At 41.4% G+C, this 8235-nt stretch overlaps 1 non-coding gene across 1 annotated transcript; it reads right to left on the bottom strand.

Moving 5' to 3' along the window:
- Positions 1 to 535: 535 nt before the first annotated feature.
- LOC129077608 (small nucleolar RNA SNORA41) lies at positions 536 to 669 on the bottom strand. The gene has a single exon (XR_008529878.1). It is a non-coding gene; the product is annotated as a small nucleolar RNA SNORA41 (small nucleolar RNA).
- Positions 670 to 8235: the final 7566 nt, after the last annotated feature.

Raw genomic sequence — 8235 nt, 5'->3', positions numbered from 1 at the left:
TCTCTCTTCGGTGTGGAGGTCCAACAGTATCTGCGCTGCGCAGAGTAGATTTTGAGGAATTAGCATTCATGTTCCCCTAGAGGAGGACTTTCCACATAACTGCTTCTTCTGAATGAGCCAAGCAAGACTTTGCTCAATGGCTTCCATTTTGACCCAGAATCCCCAAAACAGGGAGTTGCTAATTGTCACGTGCTATATTTTTATGTAACGTTAACTCATGAGGCCCAAGTGGAAATCAGGGCCATCTTACTCAAGGAAACCAATTTAAAACTTTGTTAAAGGTGCATTTAATTTGTTCACACATGTTTTAAAATGCATCGATAAACTCAGGAGTTCAGGGACACAAAAGGAAGCCTAGGGCAGCATGTTTTTGGCCAAGGTGATCCAGCTCCTCTTTGCACTCAGGTTTGGACTCAGGGGTCACCACTTCCAATCCTCTACATGGCAGCCTAGAGGAAGCATCATAAGTCGTGGCAACTCGCCACGAATCCTCCAGCCCGCGATATTCTCCAACCGTATTTTCTGTGGTGGTTTCTTGTGTTTTCTCACGCACATGGCCACTGTCTGTTTTGCTAGCACAAAGGTGTTTAACCGTGTAGCAATTGCTTTCCCTCAGAGGAATGCCACAGCTGCCACCAGCAGAGCAGCTGCAGACCAGTAGCAGTGGAATATTTTCTGTGTTTTCTATTATAACCATCCTGGCGTGTCGGAAGGGGGGCAAAGTACACCCCTTTGAGCCAAAGCCCGAGATGTGCTGTCACCTGCCCTGCTGGTGCCCTTTGGTCTCATGAGGCCACCTGAACCTCCACTCTCCTGTCAGTCGGATGCGCCTGTGCTGCCTGCGCTGCCTTTACAGCTAAGCTGGCGATCCTGCGATTCACACGTGTAGGAGAGGACTCCTGCTGTACACTCAGCAGGAGGTGGGCTGAGGGTTTGCAAAACGTACAAACGAGCAAGCAAACAAGAAAAGTCCAAGAGACCGAGTTTTTGAGCATGTAGCCCCCCTCACACTGTACTGTGGGAGTACAGAAAAACAGGCGATGTTAACTTGGGGGAGGGGTGTGAAATACTCGAGTCAGGTGACCTTGAGGACCTTTGAAAGCTGCGCTAGGTGTGCGGTGAGGGTGACCTGGTCCCGGCCTGGGCACCTAGGCGTCCTGAGGAAACCCCATCCGCAGGGTAATCACCCTTCGCGGAGCAGCCCCACCAGGACAAATTTTGAGCCAGGTACCCGTTGTCTTGGGTCTTCGCGCCACAGAGGGCAGACCTTGGGGCTGGGGAACCCAGTGTCAGAGCCCGAGACCGGGCCGGGGTGAGACTCACCTCTCCGGGTACGGGAAAAGCACTCAGAGTGGCACGGGTTCACACGATGGCCAGGAAGCCAGTCGGGTTCTCGCTCCGTCCCTCGGATTCGAGCCCCCGACAGACTCCTGGAAAAACCAAGGCACCGACCACGGAGTTCACGCAGGGAGATCCCAGGTGCCTTTCCTTAGGGCTGGTGCACGATTTGAGCTGCGGTTGTTTTTCAGGGTTGGCAGCCAAGAGCACACGTCAGTAGCATTCCTTCAGTGATCGAGGTTTCCTCTCATGTTGGCCTCTCGCCAGGTAAAGGACCAGCAGAGGCTGGAAGTGGACGGCCTCCAGCTGGTGGGCCAGGGAAGGCAGAGCAAGAAGAGGGGCCATTGTGGGGGCACCTGCCTTCCAGGAAGAGGGCGGGGGAGGGAGGTAAAGGTGTGTCACTTGTGCACATGTGGGCAGCTGAGCCCTGAGCCAAAGGTGAGTGGCCCAGAGCAGAATGGACTTCTGGGGTAAAACCATACCTCTGGAATGTATCTAAATTTTTATTTCACAAGTCTCCTGGCCACATTTTAAAAGTTTGACACTTTGGAATGAAATCCTTCTTTCTCGGCACTGTCGTCTGTGGGATTTCTCCCATAGTTGCTGTGCTGAGCGTTTGCCAGACAAAATTGTCTACTGAGGCAGGGGGATATTTCTTTCTGAGGCAGGAGCAGAATATTTGGGGGGCACCTGGTCTACCTGGGACCATCACATTTGTCCCCAGCCCCCAGGGTGTCCCAGTTTGGACAGTGCCTTTTAACCGTCACTCTCATGACCGTGGATTGCGATTTATTTTCAAAATCGTTGTAGATCGTACCGTTTTGACCAGGCGTACGGTGTGATGACTTTAAGTATATGCTCACTGCTGTGTCCCCGTCACTTATGTCCGTCCCCAGGATGCTCTTCCTCTTGCAGCATGGAAACTCTGTGCCCGTTAAACATCAGCGCCCCACCCCACTGCCAGCTCCTGGCAACCAGAATCCGGCTTTCTGTCTGTGAGTGCTCTAGGCATCTCATGGAAGTGTTCTCAATCTTACAGCGTCCATCTTTATTCTTACCTGCTTATTCCATTTACCATAAAAAATTTTAAGGTCCATTGTATCATAGCACTCGTCAGTTTCCTCCCTTTCTAAGGCAGGATATATTTTACTGTGCACATTTAGAAATTCATGTGCGTTATGTATTCACGTGTTGTTGTACACTCTGTTGTTCCTACCTGTGGGCAATTGTGAACATTTGTTGTGTGTCTCCTTTCCATTCCTTTTATTTGTAGGGTTCAAGTGTCTGGATCATATGGTACTTCTCCTTTCAATTCTTTGAGGCGCTCCCATGCTGTCTCTGTTAGTGACTATACCTTTTCACTTTCCCATCAGAGGAGCATAAGCTTTCCAATTTCTCCACATCCTTGCCAATATATGCTTTAAGAAATGGTAATAATAATAAGTCATCTTACTGGGTGTGAAGTGGAATCTCACTGTGGTTTTGATGGCATCTCTCTAATGATTATGATGTTGAACACCTTTCCACGTGCTTATTGTCCACTTGTATCTCTTTGGAGAAATGTCCATTCACGTCCTTTGCTCGTTTTTCAATTGGACTGTTTATTTATCTTGTTTTTTTTTTCTATTTTTGATGTATTGGAGTTCTCTCGGTGTTCTGGATATTAATCCCCCATCAATCGGTTTTGTTTTATATGATTTCAGAATTTTTCTGCCATGTAAAATTTTGAGGTCAACTATCAGAATCCCCAAATAGGGCTCTTAAATAAATGACTCAGTCTGAATGGTAATTGAATTGTATAAGAAAAAATTTGATACCATCTTAAAGTTTATCTCATCTGCTGTTACAAATTCAAGTACACCAAGAAATTTTTACAAAGTTTGAACTTACAATCAAATAGAATCTCCATTTTCCTGATCAAATTCCTCATTTAAATCTTTACATTATGTGTTGCACCAGTAAAAATATATTGTGTCCTTAAAGTTTTCTAGCTAAAACATTCTCTCTTTATCTACCAGTTTCCTTTCCGACTTACCTGTTTGGAAGGTCTGTTTTTTATGGCTTTTGTTCTTTTAAACTTTTGAAAACTGTTGTTCAACTATAGTTGTCCCCATTTCCCCCCCATTACTCTCCCCAGCCCTACCCACCCCCTACCTCCCACTTCGACCCTCTCCCTCTCCCCACTGTTTCCTCTGTCCATGGGTCCTTATGCAGGTTCCTTGACTTGACCCTTCCCCTTCTTTCCCCCATTATTCCCCTTCCCCCGGCCCTGGTCACTGCCAGTTAGTTCTTTCTCTGCATGTGTCTGGTTCCATTTTGCTCTTTTATCTGTTGTGTTGATTAGGTTCCACTTGCAGGTGAGATCATACGCTATTTCTCTTTCACCGCCTGGCTCATTTCACTTAGCATAATGCTCCCCAGTTCCCTCCATGCTGTCGCGAAGGGCAGGAGTTCCTCCTTTATTTCTACTGTGTAGCATTCCATTGTGTAAATGTACCACAATTCCTTCACCCACTCATTTGCTGGTGGGCTCTTGGGCTGTTTCTAGCACTTGGCTAATGTAAATAACGCTGCTACCAACATTGGGCTGCCTAAGTTCTTTTGGTGTTTCAGGATTCCTAGGGTATAATCCCAGCAGTGGAATTGTTGGGTCAAAAGGCAACACTGTTCTTTGTTTTTCTGAGGAAATTCCATACTGTTTTCCACAGTGGCTGCACCAGTCTGCTTTCCCACCAACAGGGTACTAGAGTTGCCATATCTCCACCACCTCACCAGCACCTGTTGTTTCTTGAATTGTTTGTGACGGCCATTTTGACCTGTGTGAAGTGGTATCTCATTGTGGTTTTCATGTCCTTTGCTCATTTTTCAGTTGGACTGTGTATTTATCTTGTTTTATTGTGGTTTTTTTTCTGATGTTTTGGAGTTCTCTCGGTGTTCTGGATATTGATCACCCATCAAATATGTCACAGATTTTGTTTTATCTGTAGATGGTCCCTCTGTTTTTCCCACCTTCAGGCCATTATGAACATTTTTTATGTCTCTTCTTTCCATTCTTTTCACTTCACGGAGTGGAATTGCCGGATCATATGGTACTTTACTTTCAATTCTTTGAGGCACTTCCGTACTGTCTACGTAGGTGTTAATGACTACCCCATTTCACATTCCCGTCAGAAGAGCATATGCATTCTATTTTTTTTAATTGATATTAGAGAGAGAGTGGTATGGGCAGTAGAGAGGTATCAATTTGTTTTTCCACTCTTGTTTGCTCCTTGTATATGGCCTGATCAGGGACCAAACCTCCAACTTCTTTCATTGGGATGATGCTCTAACCAAGTGAACTACCCTCCCATGGCCAAGGGCAAGCTTTTGAACATGCCGACCACAAGAGGGAGGACTTGATCACTGTGCTATTTCTCATCCTTTAGTTTTTCTTGTGAAAACAACATTGTTTTTCTTACTCTTTGTGAATTCTAGGTTTTTAGAATCAGAAGGGATTTCTGAAATCATAATATATATAACCCTTACATTTTATTAATAGAAAGGGTAAGCCCAAATCACATAGCTAGAGAATATTGAAGATGACAGCTCAGTAATCCTAACTCCTATTCTAGGACTCCTTGCACCAACACCCCCCCCAAAAAAAAAAAACAAAAAGAAAAAAACCCAATGTCTTTGTTTTTTTTTTTAACTTAACTGCTCTTCTGTCTCTTGAAATATAAGTCTAATATCACGAGTCTCACCAGCATGTTTCCAAGATAATTGCATTCATTAGTTGAACATGAGTGTGTATTTAAGAGAAAGGAATATATTGTCAAATGAGATTCATACAAATCAGAGATCTTATCCAGTATTACACTTTAGGAATAATTACAGGAATGAAATCAATCAACAGAAACGAGCAAAGCAGGGAGAATCTGAGACACTGAGGGCAGCTCACGATTACATCTTTCCAGTATAAGACATAAACTGTCTATACTGAAGCATTTTCATTTTATAGCCCTATAGCTGAATAGTTTGTGATATTTTTCAGTAAACCATTCTCTTTAGATCCATAGATTCACCATAAGCAATCTTAAAGTAGGGATATCCTGCAAAGAGCATTCCACAGGTAAGGACAATCCTCCTGCAAATGACATGATATCTTTTCCAGGAAGTCCAGGTATCAACATGGTTACAATAGTGGGACACTTACCTTCTTTCTTTGTCTGAGAGAATCTTGACCTCCTCACCCTCAGTAATGGGAGAGAAATGGATCACAGGCCAGCTAGCTTCCTTAGCGCCTCCCCCAAAATATATATTTTATATAAATTTTAATTATATAAATAAATAAATATTTATTTTTTATTATATAATATTAATTATATAATAAAACGTAAATAAATCCCACATATATACGTCTTCTGTAACACTACCAGATACTCATCACAGCAAAGAGGAAAAAAAGAAAAAGAAAAAACAAGCCAGTAGTTTTCCATTTTAATCATGATCAGAGTGAGAGGGAGATGGAAATGTTAGAATTTTGGTTCTGGAGTATCTTTAATCATCATCTGTAAAATACTATTCACATCAGTTTCTTTGGGCCAAACAAGTAATAGAAACCTCAGGCAAGTATTCATACTTCAAGATCTTTTTTTCACTCTGCCTTGGTTTAAAAAAAAAAAAGTACTCATAAGAATGTCCTTCAAACAAGAGCACTTGCAGTTATTTATTTATCTATCTATCTATCTATCTATCTATCTATCTATCTATCTATTTATCTATTTTGCTTTAATGCTTTCACTTGTTGGTATGTACTTACGGCAAACCAAGTACCAATTGCTTTTACATTCACATCCGACTTCCAATGTTGCACCCTACAGTCTTTTCTGTATAGAACTATTAATACCATCTTTTAAAAAACAAACTGACCCTCTTACTCCCTTGAGTAAAATACTTTATTGTTTTCATATAGCACTTGAAATAAAATCAAACTTTTTACCATGCCTATGAGAAACCTCAAGATCTGGCCCCTGCATGCTTCTCCGTCCTCAATTCTAGCACCTTTCCCAACCTCCTCCTTTCTCTAACTTGAACATGTTGTATTCATAAATACCTTAGGACCTTAGTACAGCTGTCCCTACTGTCTAGAACTCTCTGCCTCCAGCTGGCTACTTTTTTACATTCAAGTAACACATCAAATATTACCTGCAAGGTAGATCTTAAATGAACATGCAATCTAATAAAGTTTCTTCTTCACAACTGTCACTGTCACTTTAATTTTCTTTATAGCATTATAACAATTTCATATTACCTTCATTATTTATTTGTTTATCTATCAGTCTTGTCTATCTGATATTTTTCTAGTGCCTAGAATAATGCCTCACCCAAAAAACACTTTCAAGATATGATGTTGAGTGAATGAGTGGACAGGCTCCCTTTTTTCTTTCAGGTACACTTTCAGGTAATCTAACCTTACTTCTGTATGTAGGTGACTCTCAAATATTTGGAAATTATACAACACACTTATGAAAAACCCAGAGATCAAAGAGGAAATTATCAGAGAAATTTGAAAATATTTTGAAGTAAATTACAATAAAAATACAACATATAAAAATTTATGATATACACTAAAAGTGGTGCCTAGAGGCAAGTATACAGCCTTATATTAGAAAAGAAAAAAGGGTCAAAACCATTGAACTTCAATGGTGACCTAATCTTATCCATATATTTAGATGACCCTCAAATTTTTGTCTCCCACCCAAAGAGCACTCCCCAAACTGCAGACTTCTATATTCAGCTGCCTTACTTAATATCAATGTTTAGAAGACTATGTGTCTCAAACTTAGTTTGTACAAAACAGAACTCTCTTTCTTTCAATTGAATTTATTGGGTTAGCATTTGTTCACAAAATCATACGGTTTCAAGTATGCAACTCAATAAATCATCATCTGCACACTGCATCGTGTGCCCATTGCCCAAAACAAAGTCTCTTTCTGTCCTCATTTATCCCTCCTGCTCACCTCCACCTACACCACCCATCTTTCCCTCTGGCTATCACCACACTGGTGTCTGTGTCTATTTGGTATATAAATACACATAACTCTGAGCTGCTTTGCCCCAAATGTTTCTCTCCTACTCTCTGTACCCAATAAATGATGCCTTCATTTTTACATTTCTTAAGTAATTTTTTAAGTCCTCCTTGATGCTTTCTTGTCCCTTACCAGTTAATTTTAACCTTCTCAGCATATCCCCTTAATTATATTTCTAAAATAAATCTCAAATTGTCCAATTTAGAATTTGGAACAGATACAACGACTTAAAAAGCAAACTATTCCATGACTCAAAACAGGTAAACTGTACCAAACCACGATATGCAAAACAAACTATCTAAGCTTAATTCAGAGCCACACATTCCAAAACAAGTGTTTACCTGTAGTACTACTACACGGGTTCACATATTCCAAGGGTGAAGCCACTGACCATTCTAGCAATCCACCTAGTTTACAAATCCCTTGCCTAAACCACCCTATGCTTACTGTATTGCCCATGGAATTTATGATTGTTATGACTTCTTGATGATTAACTTCTTTATCATCATGAAATATCTCTCTTTATCTCTGGTAATACTCTTTGTCTTAAAGTGTATTTTATCTGATGATAATATACCCACTCTGACTTTTTTTGTTGTTCTTCAAATACATTTTTCTCCACTTTCCTCCACCACTTTCCCCAGCCCAACCCCCCCCCCCACCTTCCTCCCTCAGTCCTTCCCCACTTTGGCTTTGTCCACGTGTCCTTTTACTTGTTTCTTGATTTGACTTTTCCCCTTCTTTTTCACATTACCCGTTTCCCTCCTTCCCTCTTGTTACTGTCTTTTTGTTTTTTCTTTCAATGTTTCTGGTTATATATTTTTTGCAT

This window comes from Pteronotus mesoamericanus, unplaced genomic scaffold (assembly GCF_021234165.1).
Source record: "Pteronotus mesoamericanus isolate MK-2021 breed Mesoamerican mustached bat unplaced genomic scaffold, CSHL_Meso_final contig_1173, whole genome shotgun sequence".
Taxonomy (NCBI): Eukaryota; Metazoa; Chordata; class Mammalia; order Chiroptera; family Mormoopidae; genus Pteronotus; species Pteronotus mesoamericanus.
This window is presented reverse-complemented; position numbering and strand designations above follow the sequence as displayed.